Below are 24,207 nucleotides of genomic sequence, written 5' to 3'. Positions count from 1 at the left end.
TAATTATTAAGGTCTTCTGCGGATTGTCTGTGTCCCAGTTTATCGAGAACTTGAAAACAAATGAGTAACGGATTTTAAATATTTCAAGAAGCTTACTCAACCTCAACTGAAGCAAATGTAACAATTTCACCAAATTTAAAAGAGCATAAGATGAAAGCGACATCTACTGTAAACACTAGATGTAAATCAGAAGAAATGACTTTCAAATTCTCCAAAGAAAATGTAAAAGTCTCTTCGTAACATAGTCTATAATATTGCTATGAATTACAAAGTGACGTAATTAATTGACGTTTTTCTAGCAAACAGGCCGTCAAGAAGCCATAATATACCACGAATGAACATAACGAATATTAATTTAAACACACATTCCAAGTGCAATGATTTTGCTATAGCATATACAAGCTATTGTTGTGATATAGTTTGTGTCTGTATCATGAGAATATATTCTAGACTAGATATGTTCTCTGCGAAGCCTGAAACCCAGACAGTGAAATTAAGAAGAACAATGAATTAAAAATTATGAGTGAAATTGTTCGTTTCAATAAGAAAGTGATGTTTCAGAAGATGGCAACCTGAGTTCTTCGGAGTTTGCAGCCTGATTGCGTTTGTCATGGCAACGTGACTTACTTGAAGACGCTGAGAGCAAAATGAATGTGTCTAATCACTCATACACGGCGTTTACGCAGAGGCCGAATTTTTCCCGTTCCTCCTTAGCGTCTGACCACATATCATAGTGACGTAGTCCATATCGTACTACTAGCATAATGTAGTATAGTAATTCAAATAATAATACAAAGTATAACATGCGTTTCGATATTACAGCATAGCACAGGGGAGCACTTTACCTTTTTTCTTATCATGCACATATGTGCTAATCGGGATTGGACCTACAGTTGAAAGTGAGATACGAAACACTGTTCAATGTGCCTCCACCGGGTATAGAACTCAGGACCTTGTGATTACAAGGCAACGACGTTACCACAAAGCCACCGGGGAGGCCCCAGAGTTGAACTCTCGGTGACTTATTGGACTATCAAGTCCAGACGTTGGGGAGACGAGAAAAGGTTAACGTAATCTCCCTCATCTCATGTCTGTGTTGACAGTGCTCGGGCTAACTCAGATGCAATGACTTCTCGGAAAATGAGTTGTTATCGCAAAAGTTAAACACACATTGACGCTACTTACACTGAGGGAATGTAAACATCTTAAATTAATGTCGCTGGACTGGCTAGAAATAATGGCTACCGGCTAGCTCCTAGTCTGGTTTTGAGACTAGAAAGGTTGCGTCTCTGCTAGATGCTATGGTAACAACCAATCAGATCAAAAAAAGTAGCAGAAATGAGGCATATTCATGTTTATTATTATTTAGGTATTTATCCATAACAATGAGATTTGTATGGGACAGGTGTGATTAGCCGATAATGAAAATAAATCTTTATTATTTGACATATTTAGTTGAACATTTTTTTACGAAAACATACGCGAGTTTATTAAAAGCATGTTGAGTGCACCTTGACTACCATATTTGTTTTTCGAACCAATTTATAAACGTTCTTCTTCAAGGCGCTGGTCTGCACAATGCCTGGTGGAAACAAAAGTCTTCCAACAAGTACGGGAACGAGTACCGTGTAAGATGAAAACCAGCAAACGTGGAAGTACCACGCAACTAGTCCAAGTCTAACTGGAAAATGCAGCTGGAAATCTAGCCTCTTATGATTCAGGCATGAGACTAAAATTAAAATACACCAGAAACTAAAGTGCTACATCGAGGCCTTTTTGCTCGATCGTCTAATAGTTCGCACGGATGACGCTAGAAAGCATATGGAATTTACCGTTTCTTTGCTCGAACGAATAACGCTCGAACACGCAAAACGATCGGTATACACTCGTTTCGGTATAAGTAACTTGTCTGTGATAATGGGCCCATAAAGTGAAAGACGCAGTAGAAATGAAACCAATACATAGCAATATATGATTATGGGCTGAAACCACCAGGACGAATGTTTACACATATATTTGTACGATTGTCACAATTGAAATGATATTTGATAATCTGTACATTCGAGCGAATCACGCTCGAGCGTGGGAGATTCGATCGAGTATTTTCGAGCGAAAGTAGTCCAATGCAGTACTAACTAACTAACTCTCTAGCCTTCTTAAACCCGAAGGTTCATGGCTGCAGCAACACAGGCCTTCCATCTGTCCCTATCTTGAGCAATATCTATATACTCTTTTCCATCCCTACAGATTTTCTTTAGGTCCATCTCAACGTTGTCCTTCCATCTTCGTCTTGGCCTTCCTACAGGTCAATTACCATCAGGTTTCCCAACAAGAAACCTGTAGAATTGTAAAAGTACATGTAAAAAAACACACACCATCAAGGTTCTTTAAAAAACGGGAAAGTAATTCTGAGTTTGCAATTTCTTCATCTAGTACGTTCGTGTTTTTTTCGTGTCCTGAGGAAAGTTTTCCATGTAGGTAAATGAGTTAAATATCAACCGAAGAAAAATATGCCAATTAATAACTTTCAAAACATCTATACTCATATACTCATCTCTCTCTCTCTCTCTCTCTCTCTCTCTCTCTCTATATATATATATATATATATATATATATTGTCCTCCGTGTGAGACTTTTAAGGTAAACGATGTCATAACTTCTAAAGATTGTTCTGGACTCCAAAAGGGGAGTCTTACTTTTCGAAACTCCAGTTCCGTCAAAACTTCTGCTCCGCGTAAAGAACGGAATTTTTTAAAGAAAATATGGACTTTAATGCTTTTGTTTCTTTACTTCTTTCTCATCTGTACACATCTCCGCCTTCCTGCCTTTTTTTCTGTTTTTTTACGCGGTGATGCGAGTTATTTTAACTCGATTCGCAGCCATTAAGAAACAGTCGAGAACGCTGTAGCTACAAACGGAGAAGGGAGGAGGGTTGGGTGCTGGAGAAGAGAGTTAGTGAGGTTTTTGTTCATTAAGGAAATAAATGCTCTGAGGAAACTGGGGTTGATTCATAAATAATTAAGCAAACGAATGGAACTAAGAGAAAGGAAATTGGTGAATAAAAAAAGGGCAAATTAAACACTGTTCCCTTTGTTGTAAAAAAAAGAAACATTGTAAGCGCAATGCGCTCTTATTTTATATAAGAAAGCTTAGTTTTTATTCCCGTCTGAGTAAATATTTGATGAATTACATTGTTTCTTTTTCTCTTTAAACGCCGCAAATTGTTGGTCTATTGTAGCTCTTTAAAAACAATACCTGTTTCATTCGAAGTACGTTCTTTGACAACGTAGCTAAGCCTACTCCTTATAATGACATGAACCAACACTAAACTACAAAGGAAATAATTGGATTATATATATATATAAGTTTGTATCACGCTAACGTAATAGAAACGGAGAACAACACAATGCACAATAGTAAAGAGAGTAGTGTGATTCGTAGTCTGATAGGCTGTTAAATTTCCAACAAACTTTCAGAGGGAAAATTGTTTTGTAGTACACCATCGTTTTGAAGTTCGTCATGTCTAAAGCTTGACTTTAGATTTCTTTACATACCTCTTAACGAACAATTATTCTGAAAAGTTTTTACTATGTTCTAGTCCTGATTGCTGCCAGTCTATGAATTATATTTGGGGGAAGGGATTACTTTCTTAATCTTTTGCAAAATTGAGTTAATGTTAATGAGAAGTAGTTTTATGGTATCCAAAAATAAGATAAATAAAATTAAGAGACCTATTAAAGGAAGCGACATTCAGCCATAATTTACAAATCTCGAGTTATCGCCCCCCCCCCACACACACACGGTTCTCCCTTCTCTTGAATGGCATCATATATATTCCAAATAGCACATCTGGACTTGACTAATATGTTTTCATGAGTTAATGTTGATATTTTGTAAAATTTATTGTCTTTTTCGAAACTATTGGCCTGCTTAGATCTTACAGACTCTTAACATCGCTTAAATAGGTTCTGGGTTCGACCCTTTGCATTTGTGATCCACTGTGTTTGATCGTTGATCCATTATTAAATACAATTAATCGATTTATACGGTATATGTCTTAATGATTTCGCATGTATTAATGCAGTTAAGATTCAGTTTAAACTTGCAAGGAGACTTTATAAAACTAATTAGCTGTACTCAAACTAAAGCTAAAACCAGGTTCTATAGTAAGTGAATACGCCCCAATTACGATTTTCTTTAAGAAAGACAAAACTTCTTGAAGAGGAATGCAATGGTATTCTTTGTATTAATATGTATCATGTTCGTAGCATACCCGAAAAACAATCCTACTTTTTTATTAGAGAGTTGCGAATGGACAGAACGCCTGGAATGTACGATTCCCGTATAGCACTATCGTTGTTTGGGTTGCATATACATCAGGAGCGTGTCTGGAATGCCAGGGGGGGAAATAGCGCAATACTCTTTTAAAATAAAGTCCGGCATACATCTCACATAAATTGGTATTATTTTGTAGATTATTTAATATTGCTGAGTATTTTAATCTAGTTTCATCCCGTACTGCTGGTGTTGTGATTATCGTAAGGTACGATCGTATGGACTAAAATCTTAGAACATCCACGGAGGATTGTGGAAAGAAAATAGGAAAGAGAATAATAAAAATTGCTGTTTATGCGTGATACGTCTTTAGAGAAATGTTTGAAGTCTGTGTAAGGATACAATAATCAGAAATGCGTCAATATTTTAAACTGTCACATGAACAATTGAATCAAATGTGTTAATAACAGCTTGTAAAAATATTAGCTATTTATGGTACGTACTTGGAGAATATAATGATAAATATAATATCGATAAGTCGTAGCATATTTTATGAAAACGGTTATTTGTGACCTCTAGAGCCAAATCATAAATTATCTAGTAACTAATTCCAATTTTCAAATGATGATGCTCTAGAGTTTTGTAATGTAAAAATGTAAAAAGGAGATAAGAAGCACCTATCAGTAGTACTGAATGTAGGTGTCTAACAACACACTTCGTTTGTTTTTGCCAAAGTAACAATCCAACAAGGAATACAACAAAGAGGCATAAATATATTTTAAAAAATAAAATAAAAATATATTTTAAGAAACCTCGGGCAGTGGTTGCTTTATATTAAGAATGCGTACAGGTCATGTATTAGTAAACCAACATTTGGCTCGTTTAAAGGTTCATCAACTTCTTGTCAGTGCGAAGTAGCTAATCAAACACTCAACCATTTATTTTTCGAATGTCACTTAAGGCAACAACACCGAGACTCCTTATATAAAATTTACAACACGCACAGGTTCCATTTCCGATATCCTTATCTACATTAATATCTGAACCTCGTACTGCAGTTATTTGGATACTTTATAGTTTCCAAACATAGGTTTACAATCCAAACAGCCATGACCCGCACGACAATTTAAATCCCAAAGACTTCGCAAAGTCGTTATATCATAAGAACAGAATGGACAACAGCACTCAATATGTCAATAGTGTTTCGAAGAAAGTGAAAGATATTCATCAACAGTTTGGAACATATAATAGCACAGACTAATAGTACCTGAACTTAGCAACTTTGGCTAGAAATCGCAAAAATACGTGGTGTGAGCCAAAAAAAAAAAAAAAAGAAGAAGAAGTAAGAAGCTAGAGTGACGTTGCATCAAAAAAGAGTAAGAGATTTACATTCACTTTCAAAAACTTCCTATGAATACTGAAATCTTAACGGCTTTTGTTATAGACAATTGTAATATATACCCCATAAGCAAGTGTAAACAATTACGGCCAACAGCAAGAATGCTAGAATGATATAAAATGAAATATAAAAATATTACTATACTGTCATGTTGAAATCTATTTCGTTCGCTTCTCGTTTAGTATAACAAGTTTTACGTTAGCCGTAACGATTAAATCAGTCCCGATTAGCCTACGAGTGCATAAATTCGACTTAAAACTAAATTCAAAACAAATAAAATGATGACGATTAAGTGGTGAAAGAGTTTTGCTTCGTTAGCAACTAACTCGGAACCTCAGGATTTCGTGATAAAATTTATGTGTGGTAATTGATGAGATTGAATATGGGACACTCGCAAAGAACACCCAGGCTGTTGTTCTTATTTAGGAATATAAATTGCTGTGTGTCATGTATGCCATTACTAATGTCTTCCCAACATGTTACGAAATACGAAGGTTATTTATAAAATAATGCACAGTGTGGCAACACTGCAGAGTGGATGATGCAATAAGTGTAAGAGTTACGCCAGTTGCAGTTGAAGGCTTGTGGAAGTAGCACGTGTATTCATCAGTTTCCTAGTGTACACCAGTTGGAAGTGACGAGGGCTTGAAATGGCGTCTGCAGGCGCCTCGGATACTAACGATTGAAAACCAAATATAGTGCATCAAAATTGAAAGTTTACGTGGCAGAAACCCAACAGAAATAGCGTGAAATTTGTTGTGAGGAAACAGTGGATCGTAGTCTTTGAACCGCAGTTGAAGTCGCAGTCAAACAAGTGGAGAAGTCTCATCATCCGCACGACCAAACAAATTCGACAAAACAAAAATGTGAAGCAAATGATCACTTTTGCTTATGGTCACAAAGAAATCTTCATGACCGATAAGCGTCGCAGTTGAAACTAGTATCACAGCAGAATTTTATCGCCTCTAGATGCAAAAATTACGCAGAAAATGCACAGAAACCGACGTAGCTTGTTTCGGGATGGACCGACCACTCATTTTGCACGCCCTCACCTGAGGAAGGTTGTGACCGATTTGCTGAGAAATTATGAACTGGAACTATTGACTCACCGGCCACACAGTCAAGACATGAGTCCACCAGACTTCGAATTATTCCAGAAGATGACGGAACCCATGTTTGGACAACATTTTTCCTCCCTGAAAGGGTTTTCTGCAGCCGTACCCGAGTCATTCGCGGCCTGAACAACAGTGGTACCCTAATTGGCACAGGCCGGTCCCCGTGGCGGAGTGGTTACCACGCTACGACGCCAGGGGTCTCGGGTTCGAATCCCGGCCTCGGCATGGATGTTTGTGAGTGTCAGTTCATCAATTTCATCATATCATCACTCATCCACATCTTCACAAATTAGCCAAAAGTGGTACAAAGAGCGAGATATAATAAAGCAAATCGATCGATCAATCAGCCTAACTATAATAGAAAATCGTCCGAGAAGTTGAGATATGGTTAATGAGAAGCAGGAGGACTACACTGAAGAACTTTAAGGACATACTACCTAACATGAAATATACATGTAAGGAAGGAAATAGTGTCATTATTTATGAAATTACCCTCGTAATGAGAAAGCCTAATTCTATAACGGTTGGATGGTGTACTATTTGTAGGTAACACACACGGTGGCATGTGGGTGATTTCAGTGGTCCTGCAACGTACACTTATACCTTTCTACAGGAAACTTTCTTCTTTTGTTCTTTTTGCGGTATGCTTCTTTTGATTACCTGTTATCCTCCATCCGCTCTTATTTATCGCTAATTGTTCTCCTTTCCTCTACCTTAGCATCCTATTAACACAACTACAGATTGGCACGCTAAAACCCAAAAGACTTCTCCAGTTGGAGAAGACGTATCCCAGATAGTTCCCACAACAGAGGAAGAAAAGTACGAGAAGAGGATAAAGATGAACAGCAAGTTCGATATTTCTTGACACAGTAGAATCGAAATTCGATGCGGGATGGCATTATTGGTTTTTGCGAACACCGTTGCGCAAAATGGCTTGCTTGCGCCCGTATATCTATCTTCAGATTGCACCGAGGGGAGTAGCCACAAAGGTGAAGAAGAGAGGGGGGAGGAAGAGGTAGGAAAGATGAAATAGCCAAGGCGAAGGGGAATTGAGAATTCCGAAACTGGTTTTTCACCCAGTTCCTCAGCGGAGAGGGCGGATATCGACTTAGTTTGAGGAGCAGACCGGGAAAAGAAAAGACGGCTTTGATTCGGGTCGCTTCTCTCAATAAATCAGGTTAAAAAGAGAAAACTGGACTCTTCCTCTGTTCCCCCTTTCTCTCTCCCTTCTCTTCCCTCCCTGTACATTGAAGGGGAGGAGAATTCTTTAACAAAGTCTGTAGCTGCCTCCCCCGAGATACGGCAGTTACACTGTTCCGACGAACGGACATGAAGACGCTTCGGTTTCTTCCCATCCTCTTTCTCGTATACATTTGCATACTTTATTTGCATTTCTTCCTGCCCTGACATCTTTTTCCGCGAGTTCCCCGGAAAAAAATATGTCTGGCTAACAAAGCTTTAGATCGTGTACGTAACCAAGCAAAGAACAATGTAATCCATTACCATTTCTTGCCTACATAATGATTCCCATTGTAATTTTGATTTTTGTAACAATTTACGTCCCATGGCATGTTTAAAAGTTGTTATTTTGATTTGACTTTGAGTTTTGTTACTTGGGGTCGCTTTGCTGTCATTTTGACTAATCGCGACGATGAGGATTAGTGATCATATGAAGGGGTACCCATGCCCAGGTCGGAATTCAAACGCGAGACCACTGGCTTACGTCGTAGCGCACTGTGCTAACCACTCCCCCATGAAGATCGGCTAAAATATTTTATTTGCAATAGCATTAACAATATCAGTTTTTTGTTTCCATAACCCAGTGATTTTCTTATTTTCTGTGCTGTGGAGCCTGTTTTGAAACTTCATACACAAGTGTGTGTACAGGGTGTCTCAAAAGTAATAGCGCAAACTGACACAGGTGATAATACATTATAATAGAAGCTAAAAAGTCTCAGTAAACATGGGTCTGCAAACGAGCCGTTTCCGAGATAATTGCGAATGTGTGGTTACAAGCCGCAACTGACTTCATTGTTTGTAAACGTCGTCCTAGTTGGTAAAATGTTAATAATGTGTGCGAATGTGTGGGTACAAGCCGTCACTGATTGCATTTTGTAAACACCGGGTGCTTTACTGCTTGCGCGTTCCGAGGTTTGCTCTTTGTTTACAAAACAGAAGATTTCCGAGAGGTGGCGTTGTAATCAAACAGGATGGATACAATCAGTACACAGTCTAATCGTACTGTGGGAGTCACTTTTCTTGTTGTATTATTAGAATTTTACCAACTAGGACGACGTTTACAAATTTACAAACAATGAAGTCAATGGCGTCTTGTAACCACACATTTGCGATTATCTTAAAAACGGCTCGTTTGCAGACCCATGTTTACTGATACGTTTTTGCTTCTATTATCGTGTAGTTTCACCTGTGTCAGTTTGCGCTATTACTTTTGAGGCACCCTGTATATATTAAATTCTCTCCAAATATAAATAAGTGTTCGTACCGTTTTATTTTAACTCACTGTAGCGCCTCTATAGACTCATCGTGACTATGAGATGAGTGTGTTGATATAATAACTCTGACGTTCTCGTATACACCGTTCCCTCAATATCTGCCTTTTATTACCAACATTGTCTACATCTCTGTTAAATTCGATCATTCCTCGTCGTAGAATGTATATTTTTACTTTTTTTCTTTTCTTTTCAAGATTTCGCTTATTATTACTGCATTAATAAATTAAATTTTTATTAGCACAGAACGCTACAAAGTCAGGGGTCTCTGTTCGAATATATGAAGGTTCAGCGAAGTAAAATAAAGCAAATCAATGAAATACATTTTCATTTTGTGATAGCGCATGTTATTACATTCCTCTCTCTCTCTCTCTCTCTCTCTCTCTGTTTCTCTTAAAACATTACCATATGTAGGCGCCCGCAAGGAAAGGGGAAATGACCCCTGAAATATTGAAAACAACTAAATACATATTATTTAATTTCTTTCTTATGATTGAGCTCCTTTTCTCCTTTTTCGGGTTTTTGTCTTCTTTCGAATTCCATCCTGTGTCTTAGAATCTCGCTAATATATTTGTGTATTTTTCTGCTTCTTTTTGTCACTCAATTTATATATTTTCATTTATGTACCTCACTCTTTTATATTGTTCATTTCTTTATCTCTCTCTCTCTCTCTTTCTTTCTCTCTCTGCTTCTCTTAAAACATTATATTTTGCAATGACCGATATACTTACATGATGTCACACGATTACATACACACACAAACACAAACCCCCGCTTCTGAACACAACTTTTTTTTTTATTTTAACGGTCATATTTTTCTTGCGCGTGCCCCTTTTGTAAAACATTAGGAACGAAGTTGAACGAATTTTCTTGTTGCGAACTATTAAACTTGTGATGTTTGGAACAAAAAATCTTTTTCGATCAGACCCAGTTTCCCGTGCTTCCTTGTCGGAACTTTCTGAAACGCCGGAAAATCTTGTGGAGTTTGTTTCTGGTTGAATTCCTTTGGCGTGAAGTTGTCACGGATCTTTATAACATAATGTGATTCTATCTCAACCGCCGCAGCGCGGAAGTTTGAAAGTTCTGTCAGCCGTGCTTCATGAATTTTCAAAGAAGTCAAGATATGATAGATACTCTGTGACAAGAACTAAATTCACTGTACCTGGAACAATATTCGTACATATTTGCTTAAGTTATTGGGTTTACATAGTTTACACAAGGACGAACTTAGGGTTCTAGAAATTAATTAACTTATGCACGAAATACTTCTCCTCTCTGGTTCTTGAAACCCAAATGTTTGAACATCATTATTATACGCCTTTAAAAACTTATATAGATAGAGTCAAAGAATCAATTGAAATTACGAATTGAATCTGACTTTTATAGTACTTTTCTGTCTTTCGAATTTAATTTAATAAACATTTTTTCTCATTATTCGAAACCTACACTCGAAGGGGTCCCGGGTTCGATACTCGGGTCCCGGGTTCGATAGTCGGTGGAGGCATATAGTGGTTCGGATTCCACTTTAAACTGTAGGTCCAGTCCCGATTAGCCTTAATGAGCATTAAGTGGACTTAAAACACTAATTCAATCAATCAGTCAATCGAAACCTACACTCAGGACCTTGTATTAATTTACAACATATCTTTCACTGACTAAATAAAGACCAGCGCATAACATTTTGGATCCGTTTATCATCACGATTAGCCTACAGGGGCACCAAAGCGATGTAAAATATGAAAAATGTAAATATATTTTTGTACAAATTGATTACAAATACTAATGAAAGTAGTACCCTTCCCTTCGCTCCCACCCCATTTGACTCCCTCTTGGGCTTCAATGAAGCCGTTATGGTAACACTGTAGACCTGTAATAAAGAGGGCGCGTGTTCGAGTCCTGTTGGAGGCACATTGGGCAATGCTTCCGGTCATTCCTTAAACTGTAGGTCCAGTCTCAATTAGCCTGTCTCAGCATCCAGCTTACTTGAAACGCACAATTGAAGTGTAGTACGTGTGAACGTATTCTAAACAAGAAAAATGCAGCATTTAAAATTTCAATTATATTACCCAAAGTTTAATCATTAGAAGTGCATTGAAAACATATGTTTTTGCCTTGTGAGTTTCAATTAAATGCCTCAAATTGCTTTTTCACTTAAGCAGATTGGCAAACACAAATTCCCCTTGACTTACTGCACTGATCTGCTTTACGTCTTGGTTGTGGTCGGGCGAGGCCTGTTATTCACGGAAAACAAAGAGCTTAACGGTTCAGCAGAAACTAACCAGGCGTTCAATTCTTGCCCGAGGGATCTGTCAAGTGAACACGAAAGTTTGCGTGGTTTTCACTTAAATCAAAGATGACGCCACGATTCACAGATTCCACGATGAGCAGAATTCCGAAGATAATATTCTGAGAGAAGACGGATTGGCGGCAATTATTTGGCGAATATTTAAGGAGCCATTCTACTGTCGTTAACAGGGAACAAGGTTGAGGTTGTTTCGTTGTTTTGCTTGAAAATAGAACAGCAGTTGCGAAGGAAACAGTAAAGACGCCAGTAAAAGTTAATGTGAGTGACCATTGGTGCTAGAGGGACCAAGTGCGATCGGTTAGTTCATCGAACAATCCAGCCCAACTTTTGCCTGTTTTGGGGGGGGAGCAGGATAAGGTTTATAGTATCCTTGCCTTGACTCATCTCACCCAACAGGTCGTTAGATGCCGGGGCTTACCCCGAGTTGATAGCTTCCTGGAGATGAGGCCTGCTCGAAAAAGGTTTACAGTATTGGTGCTAGAGGAAACAGTGTAGGTAGTTTATTTCGAACAGGCATATTTATGCTGTAGTTAAGGATAATACTAAACTGGAATGTTTCCCAGGAAATATTCTCGCCCACTTCTGACTCTACACTGTTGTTTTTGAACACTAACACTGGGGTGGAGCAAGAGTATATGGCAGAAGGGTGCCATTGGGTGCCAAAACGGGGGGACAAACAGTTTAGTTTCTTTTAGTAGACAAGGCTTATTATTAAGAGACCATAGTTCGGGGGCAAAAAGTAAGGGAGGGGCAACTGCCTCACCGCGCCCTCCGCATCGACGCTGCTGGTAGAAGGGGGATGTTGTTATGCTTCTTTGTAAGACTTCGTTTAATAAAAAAGCTTTTCTTGTCTGTAACATCGTCACCATGAAAATGATTAACTCCAATAGTTAGATATGTACGAGCGACTAAAGGCTTGGTTCAGAAAATAGATCTGTGAGCATGTGTCAGTTGTGGGACATAATTGTATTACAACCTAATGCAATATTATAGTACAATCTTATCTACGTGTGCACAAAGAGACCAGTTTCAGAATCAAAAAATGTAACAAACTTAGTCGTGTGCTTCCGTGACTCGAGAAACGCGACACGTCTCTTGTAAGTTGATATGAGAACAAGACTTTAGTATCGCATTGAAAAATTTAACTAAACCAAATTTATTTACTATGCGACATGTTCAGACATAGCCAAGTGCATATCTCGCTATCTATCTGTAGAAAAATCATATTTTATTAGTGAATTTATATTTTGTGATTGCTTTTACCAGGTATTCAAAAAAGTTCGTGCCGCTGGAACGAAAAGTGAAAGTCAAACGGCATGTGTCGGCAACCCTATCTGGATGACTTCAAAAGTTTACATTCCCGGCAACCGTCAGTCAGTTCAGAGTTGGGAGGCGTGTCGGTCGCATAGACAGCAGGTCTGTAGGAACTACAATCCTGAAGGGAACATGTCAGTGTCAAAGGAAGTTTTACGGCCGTGTTTACTGTACGAGTTCAAATTTGGCAGCAATGCTGCAGCCGCTGCTCGTAAGATATGCTCCGCGTTTGGAGAGGCATCAGTGAGTGAGCGCACAGCGCGAGAGTGGTTCAGTCGCTTTGCATCGGGCGATGAGAGCCTCCAGGACAAACCTCGAGCTGGACGTCCCGCCACTATCGACGAAGCCCTGCTGAAGGAGACGATCGAGCGCGATCCACAGCAAACGTGCAAAGAACTTGCACAAGGGTTTGGAGTGTCGGAGGAAACCATTCGATTGCATCTGAACAAAATCGGAAATACTTGGAAGCTCAGTAAGTGGGTTCCTCACGTTTTGTCCGAGGAAAACAAACGCCAGCGGCTCACCATTTGAGCATCATTGCTGTCACGCCACAAGAAACCCCATTCCTGGACCAGATATTGACATGTGACGAGAAATGGATGTTATACAGTAACTGCAAAAGAAAACATCATTGATCGTCCCCTGGTTGTGTTGCATTGACCCCCAAAGAAAACATTCATCAACAGAAGGTTCTGCTCTGTGTTTGGTGGACCAGCGCTGGTGTTGTGCACTTTGAATTCCTAGAGCATGGCAAAACCATCACATCCGAGGTGTACTCGTCCCAGTTGCAAAGGGTTGCAGCTGCACTGCGTCCGAAGCAGCCAGCAGTAGTCAACAGGAAAGGAGTGATCCTTCTTCACGACAACGCTAGATCTCATACGGCAAAAGCGACCAAGGAGGAAATCAACACACTTGGTTGGGATATTTTACCTCATCCTCCTTACTCCCAGGACATTGCCAATCCGACTTTCACTTGTTTTTGGCCATGGATAACCATTTGCGTGAGCAACGGTTCCGAAACCGAGATGATGTCACGCAGGTCATAGGACAATTTTTTTCTCCTAGGGACCAGAACTTTTACAAACGCGGGATTTATAAGCTTGTATCTCATTGGGAACATGTAATTGAAGCTGAAGGAGTTTATTTTGCTGAATAAAACACATTTGCCAGAAATTACAGAGTCTTTATTTCTCACTGCAAGATACGGCATGAACTTTTTTGGATATCTGGTATATTCAGGATGCACCAGACGAAGCCGACACAATTCCGAGTCCGTCTCGATTAAGGCTAGCATCAAAAGAGGGCAATTATAATAGGCAAGCGTAGCGCGCAATTATCCTCTCCCAATATTTCCTCTCGCAAGCCAAGAATTTAGCCTCATGTGCGGCGGCAGTTACCGCATCATCTACTGCAACACTCAAGAACAATAGGTGTCACTGGAGCATCTGAAGCAATTTTGCGTCATGAATCCAATTTGTTACGCATAATATATCTTTATACTTTGAGGCTTTGTGTCCAAATATTTCACTCGTTCAAAACCTTGGTTATCTTGTAGGCTACATTCTATAAAAAGCGATTTAATTAAATTGTATTTAAACTTACATAATCGCAATATCAAGGATTACATTCAAAAGTCACTGAATGAAGTATTTTTCATTGAAGATTGCTCCTATTTCATCCCACAAATTATACTGTTATGGAGACTGTTTTCAAAGTTTTGTCTGAGTGTACCTTGGAAACAAACATGCATTAATTTACACACTATATTACCAAGGGATGCAATTTTAACCACTTTAACTGGGCCATACCTTTCGTTCTCATTTAAGAATGTGAGAAATCTGTAGTTATAGCTTGAAAATAAGCGATAATAGGGCGTTTACATTGCATTGACTGTATAGTCTGAAGGAAAAATGGACTATACATGTACGGAATGAAAATTAGTAGTTACTCAGTTGTTACATTAGACAGCGTTCAAAGTGATCTGGCAACCCTGGAAAAGTCAGAAAAATTGACCTATGTCTAAAAAATCATGGAGAAGGAAGAGTATTTCATGAAAGTATTTGGAAACTTCGAAAAGTTAGGTTACATATTGTTTTGGCACTAGTGAGATAGATATTTACACATTTCACACATTTATAAACCATGATTTGATACAGTAAGTGTTCACAAAAGGAAATACTTTTTAAAATTGTCATTTTTAAAAAACTGAAGCTGTTGGTTACTATTTTCACTCTAAGAAAATTCTGAAAATGAAGTCATGGTAAAATAAAAATAAATAACAAAATGGTTTGAAGATTTACCTGAAAATACCTGTGAATCTTGAAAAAAAATAATGGAATTTGCTTTGACAAAATGGGTGCCAACCTGATTTGAATTTTTGATGGTAGAGTTAATAATCAAAGCATATGCTAATGTAGAGGGACGTTACGTGCTTATTAAGAATTTTCTAAGAGCAACATAGCAGATCAGGAAAGTTAATTTTCTATGTCTATGCACAGCACACTTTTCCTCGCGAGTGTACAACAATTCTCAGTGGTCATTCAGCTCGTTTTAGCGATGTGGTCCAGCTGGATGCACTTCATTACCAGAACTGAGTTCGCAGAATTTTTGCTCTGTGCGTGGTGGTGCGTGGTCGTTTAGTGGTCAGATGACCGCCACAGATGCCTTCTACGCACACACACACACACACAGAGAGAGAGAGAGAGAGAGAGAGAGAGAGTCAACAACGCGCATTGCGTAAACATAACTGCTCTGTTTAAATTCTGCCCCGGTGAAAGTATGTAAGAAGACCAAACACTTCAAAAAGTTACCCATGAGAGGATTTTTCATCCAGCTTGAGCACGGAGGATTATATTTACATGAGAAACCAACAGGTTCGCACAGGCCTGAATTGGCCTCCAGAGTGTCTTTAACGCAGCCATGGAGAAGAGGAGCACATAGATTCAAAATCTGCTTCCCAGTGAAAAACAGCTTTGAGAATTCAACAGTTACAAGTTGTGCGAGGGAATTTTGAAGAAATAATATGTATAGTGTTAGTACGATATTGTCATTTAAATTGTTAAAGGACGCACTGGTGATTTTTTTACCATAAGATTAACACTAAAGACCGAACTTTCTTGGAGTGGTATGAATCAGTTATGAATCAGTTACGTAGTATCTAGTGGATACAGCGTCTGACTAGTTACGTAGTATCTAGAGGATACAGCGTCTGACCAGTTACGTAGTATCTAGTGGATACAGCGTCTGACTAGTTACGTAGTATCTAGTGGATACAGCGTCTGACTAGTTACGTAGTATCTAGTGGATACAGCGTCTGACTAGTTACGTAGTATCTAGTGGATACAGCGTCTGACTAGTTACGTAGTATCTAGTGGATACAGCGTCTGACCAGTTACGTAGTATCTAGTGGATACAGCGTCTGACTAGTTACGTAGTATCTAGTGGATACAGCGTCTGACTAGTTACGTAGTATCTAGTGGATACAGCGTCTGACTAGTTACGTAGTATCTAGTGGATACAGCTTATGACCAGTTACGTAGTATCTAGTGGATACAGCTTATGACCAGTTACGTAGTATCTAGAGGATACAGCGTCTGACCAGTTACGTAGTATCTAGTGGATACAGCGTCTGACCAGTTACGTAGTATCTAGTGGATACAGCTTATGACCAGTTACGTAGTATCTAGAGGATACAGCGTCTGACCAGTTACGTAGTATCTAGTGGATACAGCGTCTGACTAGTTACGTAGTATCTAGTGGATACAGCGTCTGACTAGTTACGTAGTATCTAGTGGATACAGCGTCTGACTAGTTACGTAGTATCTAGTGGATACAGCGTCTGACTAGTTACGTAGTATCTAGTGGATACAGCTTATGACCAGTTACGTAGTATCTAGAGGATACAGCGTCTGACTAGTTACGTAGTATATAGTGGATACAGCGTCTGACTAGTTACGTAGTATCTAGTGGATACAGCGTCTGACTAGTTACGTAGTATCTAGTGGATACAGCTTATGACCAGTTACGTAGTATCTAGAGGATACAGCGTCTGACCAGTTACGTAGTATCTAGTGGATACAGCGTCTGACTAGTTACGTAGTATCTAGTGGATACAGCGTCTGACTAGCACGCGGAACAACCAGGTTAGATCCCCTGGTTGGGTGTTGTTGTTTTGTTTTTTCGACAATATTCCTGCGTAAGACGGACATAGGGCTCACCCAGCATCTTATCAACGCATTCTTATCCAACACTTGCAGCACATAATGTACTTCTGTGCAAGACTATGAACATATATGTTCAGTTTTGATTGAATGATTTTGTTTATTAGACTTCGCTTTGCTGCCACTTTTGACTAATGGCGAAGATGAGGATGAGTGATGATATGATGATGAGGGAACACTCACAAAGAACAACCATGCCTAGGCAGGGATTCGAGCCAATGACCCTTGGCGTCGTAGCGCGCTGTTCAACGCAACGGAGGTCGGCCCGACAAAGAGCGTTTTTTTAGAAACCATGGATTTGTAAATTTCAATGGCTGACTACAGCTACTACTGTCATTAATGTAATTGTACTTTTCCTTTAATATATTTTTGTTTTGGTTATTGACAGTGATAGTTAGTGATATACCTACATGAATTTGAATTTGAAGTTAAAATTTTGGGAGCGTCAGCACTTAGGCTATTTTGCTCCCGTCACATTATACGGGAGCCAGCCCCTTAGCATTACAAATAACAACTCTAACGTTGCATAACTAAAAATCTTAAAATCTTCTGACTTCTGTTAAAAGCTGAGGCTGTAAATGGGCACTCAGCACACACAAGGACAAAAAACAGGACAACACACACAAAATTATACTGGCCATAGTGCCAGTCGCCAGAGCCTCGTTAATCTTTAGTCCAGAGTGCACTACGTGGAAGTGAGGTTGACTTTTGGGCGCCTACGTGGAAGGTACCCCTTACACCCCATATACCTACATGAATATGTGAAATGTAGTTGACAAAATCTAACTAAACAAAGTTATTTGTCGTTAGATTGTCACTATTTTTGTTTTGCCCTAATATATCCACGTTATGATTAATATTGTGAATTGGACACCCAAATTAAAAATGCATCATTAAGTTTATAAACATTACTGCCATGTTGGAATAGACTTCCTGCAATCAGTGAGTCAGTTTTTTATACTTGACATGCGATGAAAATTCCTACTAGGGTACACAGCCCTGAAAAGAGAATTGTTGACGATTGTCACTTATAGATGAGAATCAAAATTATTCCAGCTGCACCTTGCTTACGAATACTTACATCTTTAGAGGGTTGAATAATGTCTGAATAAAGAAATTAAACATAATATTTTGAGACTTCACTAGAAATCACTAACGGTTCAGTACGACCATAGATGTAGCTTCGGTTCGTATATTCTATTGGTAAGGATTCCTACATGTTTGGTTTTTACTGTGTCAATAGACGTTACGACAAAAAATGCTTTCATATGCAAGTCGAAGCTACAATTTTATGCAATGCCTTTAACGGTTTTAAAGAAAACTGCATCGACTGTGCTACCGTTCATATGGCCAATAATTTACTGTTCTATGAAAAGGTAACACTTTGTAACATTCTTCCTTCATATATTCATAATGTATTGTAATATAAGTTGAAGTTTTCGTAATTTCGTCGCAGTCGCCTAGTAATCAAGAGGTCCCTTGTTCGATTTCCGGTGGAGGCACACAGTGCTTCGGATCCAACTTTAAACTGTAGGTCCAGTCCCAATTAGCCTTACTATGCATAAAGTGGACTTATCGTGATACAATTTCTGCCACTAAGTGTTCTGTCGACTGCGGTCTGTTGTTGCCAATCTAACCGTGCTGTTGCACAAGTCCTTCTTAAGGAGTTAAAAGAGCGGAAATTCGTTTCCGCTCATCATATGTCTGTTGGTTTCCCCTCCCCTCCACTGCGAACAGTGATTAATTCAGGGAGTGGCGCAGGAGGCGGTGCCCCACCCGGAAGTAGAAACGTTCTGCCCTGAAAATTTCAATAATCTAGCAGTGCGTTCGGACAATAGCTGAGAAATTCGGCAACAATGTCACTTTTGTTTTCTTTCAATCACTTTTATTTAACATAGAACGCACCTTTTCTGTTGTTTTTCTTTCGTAATCTCCGATTCAGCCCTCTTTATAACTAAAAGTCAAAATAATGAACAAATTTAAATTGTCGTTCATTTTTTATAACTGCTAACTAGTAATTTGTAATACAATTCTATTTTATTGAAACTCAACAATGGACACGTGTAGAGCGGCAGGACTGGTGTAATGTAACCTTCTATTGTTGTAACGAATTTCAACTTCTTGGAGCTATTTTAACGGCTAGTCAGTGAACAGTTTGCTGAGAAAAGGTGTTGTGCTTGTGCAGTCTTATCGAAATTTACAGTGTATTAAATTAAATTAATTTATGTATCCCAGGTAATAGACATTTAAAATATTAGTATTATTTTCATTAGTATTGCAATTAGATGAATGAAAATTATATTAAAGTGAAAATAAGAAGCGGGTTTAATTCAGGATATGCGTGTTACTTTTCTCTTTATAATCATTTATCTTCTCGTATAATATCTAAGAAACTAAAAGTTAAAATATAGAAAGCCGTAATTTTGCCTGAGGTATTATATGGATGAGCAACTTGGTTCCTTACATTGAAAGAGGAAAATAAGTTAAGAGTGTTTGAAAATATAATCCTTAGAAATGAACCTAAAAGGGGTGAGGAGACAGGTGAGTGGAGAAGGTTACATAATTTAGAAGTACATAATTTGTATCCATGTCCAGTTATTATTAGAATGATTAAATAAAGAAGGCTTAAGTGGGCAGGCCATGTGGCACGAATTGGAAAGGAAAGAGGAGTTTACAGGATTCTTGTTAAGAAACCTGATGGTAAGTGACCTGTAGGAAGGCCAAGACGAAGAGATAACGTTGAGATGGACCTCCGTAGGGATGGAAAAGAGTGTATAGATCTTGCTCAGGATAGGGACAGATGGAAGGCCTGTGTTGCTGCAGCCATAAACTTTCGGGTTTAAGAAGGATAGAGAGTTAGTTAGCTAGTTACAATTTGATGGCTATGACATATTCCCCATGAAGTTTGATATCTCCCCCGGGGAAAAGTGGCCGGATTCAACACTGGCTGTGAATGTGCCAACGGTGCATTCAAATTCCCCTCGCAAAGTGAACAGCGAGCTCTGGTTGGAAGAAAACAAAGCACGTACTGTCTCCAGCGCCTCTGTCAGTGGATGGAAGCGGTCACGTGGTTCCCAGCAGACCACCTAGTGGCGGAAATTGTACCTAAATACACCATTTGACCTATATCCGCATCGATAACGATTTTTCTAGTTTTTGACATCGAGAAGCATTATTCCCTGCACTGACCAACACATCAGCCATGTGCTTTCCGGAGACAAAGCAGGGTTTGAGCATGAAGGCTGTGCCTGTGAAGGGCGTGGCCCAACTGCACGGATGCTGTTTGATTTCCAGAGTAACGGGCGGCCACTCGTTTCTCGTCTCCTGTGATTAATTGACTGGTTGAGTGGTTTTCTGCATGACAACGCTGTACCCTGACAGGCGGTTTCTTTGGTGGTGAGTGCCGATAGCTCTTGCACCACTATTGCTAGGGCTGCATTTCTTCTGGAATGCAACCTTCTTTTATTTTGTATTCAGAAAAGGTTTCTGCACTATATTTTTCACAATCTGTCAGACTTGATTCGTTTGGCTGATTTTACTTCGCTTTTCTGCCACTTTTGGCTAATTACGAAGCTGAGAATAAGTGATGATACGATCAAATTGATGAAGGGACTTATGCCCAGGCGGAGATTCGAACCTGGGACCCCTGACGTCGTGGTTGCATACGGAAACACTTCTTCACAAATTTTGCTATTCTTTTTTATAGTCATTAATGTTGAAATGCGTACATACAGTCTGTAACAAAGTAACTGCAAAACCGCTAAAAATGAGGGGAATATTGAAATTTGTTTAAATTGCCATTGTAATAATGTGCAAAACAATGGCCAATGGTAAATTGCACCTGAGATTGTTCCTTGATGCATCTTGATTCTTTTTGTCATTTTTGCACTGCTGTCTTTCATTCCACTCTCTGCTAACAGGTGTCTCTGACGTCTGTGTGCAAATGGCTGCCGCCTTTAAGGGGTGGCATACCAAGTTCGGAGTGCCATTTGTGTTGTAATAATTTCCATGTTTCTCTTAATGTTCAATTGGGTTATTCCCTGTTCAGTTACATTGAGTTTTTCTAGCAAAAAAAACAAAAAAACACTTGCTAAAAAAATTGTGGTTGAGATGCGATTTATTAATAATGTCAGTTTATTCAAAATCAGCATGTAATTATTATTTTACTGAAAAAAAAAACAAATGATAAATGGGCAATATCCAGGCTTTAACAGACATAAAACAAGACACAGGATTAATCTAAAGTAAAATAGGAGCTGTATAATTGTCTACATATCACCTAAAACCGTTTGCGTTCCATCGTGTTACGTTGTGCAGTTATTTTGTTGCAGACTGTAGAATGAATTACTAGGTGGGCCAGTCGATTGTCGACGTCGGTGGCAGAGTGGTTACTGTGTAGATTCCGGGTTCAAATTCTAGGTAAGATATTGACAAGTATAAATAAGTGAAACATGAGAAAGGAATGCAAGTGGAGAAAAACAGAAACTAAGTAGACACACCTGTATTTTATATGAAAGTCTATAGGGCGTCTGAATGCAGCAGTCCCCCCTACTGGTGGTTAATCTCAAGTGAGATTTCTTCCGACAATGTTCCTGCATAAGCAATTCGGAGTCTGAGGGAACGTGGTGACGATCACACCACCTCCACTTTGGCCAACGTAAAGAATGTGAAGTTTTCTTCCTCAACAGGGCACGCTGGAACGCACTGGGGAGATTAACCTTTTTTTATTTTCGTACTACTCGTTAATAGTTAGCGATATACCGCGTGGTTCGTTTAAGGTGGCACAAGAAGAAACGCAAACACTGTAGAGAAGAATCTACTTTATTCCCAGTTATTGATTGTGCACCAATCATTAACACATTAGCACTTCGTCATTAACACTGAACATGTTCGTCAGGGCCGAAATACCGCACAGACAAATTACATCACGTGGAATGCAGCAGCATTTCCTGAGTGATCTGTGCAAAGAATGCGGTGATCTGTCGAATATCAGATTTATTCTGTAATCTTTGTTAGTACACAATGTGACTTGACGTACCCAAAAGCGTAGAGGTTTCAAGTCCGGAGAATTAGCGCATAATGGGTCCACAGGATGGACCTTCATGTTTATCTCTCATATACTACACTCTGTCTAGGAAATATGATTGATTGATTGATTTAGTTTTTTTTACTTCGCGTTTTGTGCCCCTTGGCTAATTTGCGAAGATGGGGATGAGTGATGAAATTGATGAATAGACATTCACAAACAACCAAGCCCGAGCGGGATTCGAACCCTTGGCGTCGCAGCGCGATGTGCTAACCACTCGGCCACAGGGTCTGCGCAAGGAGTGACTCGAGAGAGGGAATGACCAATGAACCATGAAAGGAAGAACGCATGCGGCTACCCGACTTAATTCAGGAAATGCGTGTTACTTTTCTCTTCATAAACTTTATCTTCTCGTATGATAGCTAAGAAACTAAATGTTAAAATGTACGAAACAGTAATTTTGCCTGTAGTATTACATGATGTTACTTGGTTCCTAACATTAAAAGAGAAACATAAATTAAGGGTATTTGAATATAAAATCCATAGGAGAATATTTGGACCTAAAAGGGTCGAGGAGACAGTTGGGTGGAGAAGGTTACATAATTTATTCCTGTCCAGATTTTATTAGAATAATTTAACCAAGAAGACTTAGATGGGCAGGCCTTGTGGCACGAATGGGAGAGGAAAGAAAATTATAGACGATTCTTGTTGGGAAACCTGATGGTAAGAGAGCATTAGGAATGATAAGACGAAGATGGAGGGATAACGTTGAGATGAACCTGAAGAGTATCGGTAAGGATGGATAATTGAGTTGGTTGGTGTTTTAAGTCTATTAGTAAGGCTAATTAGGACTGGAATTACTGTTTAAAGTGGGATCGGAACTACTGTGCCTCAACCGGGTATCGAACACGGGACCCCTTGATTACAAGGCGACGACACTACCGCTGTGCCATCGTTTCTGCAGCCATAAGCCTTCAGGTTTAAGAAAGCTAGAGAGTTAGTTAGTTAGCTACCAGCCGGTTGCAGCAGCGCGAACCGCTTTGCTCCATCCACTAGCTTTCTCCCCTTCTCAACCGTTACATGTGGCCTTGTTCCCACAGACTCCTGGCACAGCTGTAAATCCTCCATTCTCCCTCTTCTCTCTCATATCCAAACTGCTCAGAAATACCACCTTCTTGTATGACCCTGCACTTGCAGGCTACTTTCCTTAGTGGATTAACATTCTCCCCCCCCCCCATTTTTGAAACTGGATTACAACCAAGTTTATAACTCTTCTGGAATGTTTCACATCATTAACTTTGTTCACTGTTCGCATTTCTCATTGGCTAATCCATACATCCAGAAACGACATACATTTTCAGATAAATACCCCGAGATCAAAGACAATCCAAATTTCATCGATGTTATACAACAGAAGCTGATTCTGCCAGAAACAAATGCTCAAATATGACCACCGTAATGTCCATTGCATTTCTCTTCGTTATGCTGAAAATCGACGCTCCATTACGTGTGTTTTTATTGGCTGGCCACTAAATGAGTCCAGCAATACGGTGGACTACTTCGGATTACGTAACTGGACAAACATTATATGATTATTGTCGTTCGAAATGGCTGGAAAAAAACGAGATCCCAACCTCAATTCCAGTACATCATTAACCTGACAATACCAATCAGAAGCTAATAACAGCCTTCAATACCGGGTGCTATCGAAGCTCATAAGCTCCATGAAAATTGCATATCCTGGATGTCCTCTGACACTGATAATGACAGTTTACATCGAGGTAATGCCTATCCACCTGATATGACTAATTAAAGCATTGCCGACCGCCATGGAACCGGAGACATCCGCTGGAACAAATGCTGGAATTTGTGTCATTTCGTTTGGAAGCAGATGCATTTCCGATACGGCGTAAACAAAATGAAACAGAGCAAGCAATGTGCAATTCGCATATACTCCGGTTGATCAATGTGGGCATTTTTGATTCCACGTCCGCATTGGAGCGGATGTGTAGGGTTGATCAAGGTGCTTGACAGCATCCAATG

At 39.3% G+C, this 24,207-nt stretch overlaps 1 protein-coding gene across 1 annotated transcript in view; it reads left to right on the top strand.

Moving 5' to 3' along the window:
* tei (irregular chiasm C-roughest protein teiresias) overlaps positions 1-24,207 on the top strand; it is a 703,385-nt gene that overhangs the window by 411,022 nt on the left and 268,156 nt on the right. The window lies entirely within an intron of this gene.

Source organism: Lepisma saccharinum, chromosome 25 (assembly GCF_977018435.1).
Source record: "Lepisma saccharinum chromosome 25, izLepSacc3.1, whole genome shotgun sequence".
In the NCBI taxonomy this organism is placed as follows: Eukaryota; Metazoa; Arthropoda; class Insecta; order Zygentoma; family Lepismatidae; genus Lepisma; species Lepisma saccharinum.
Note: the sequence above shows the minus strand (reverse complement) of the source record. Positions and strands in the feature narration are given on the sequence as shown.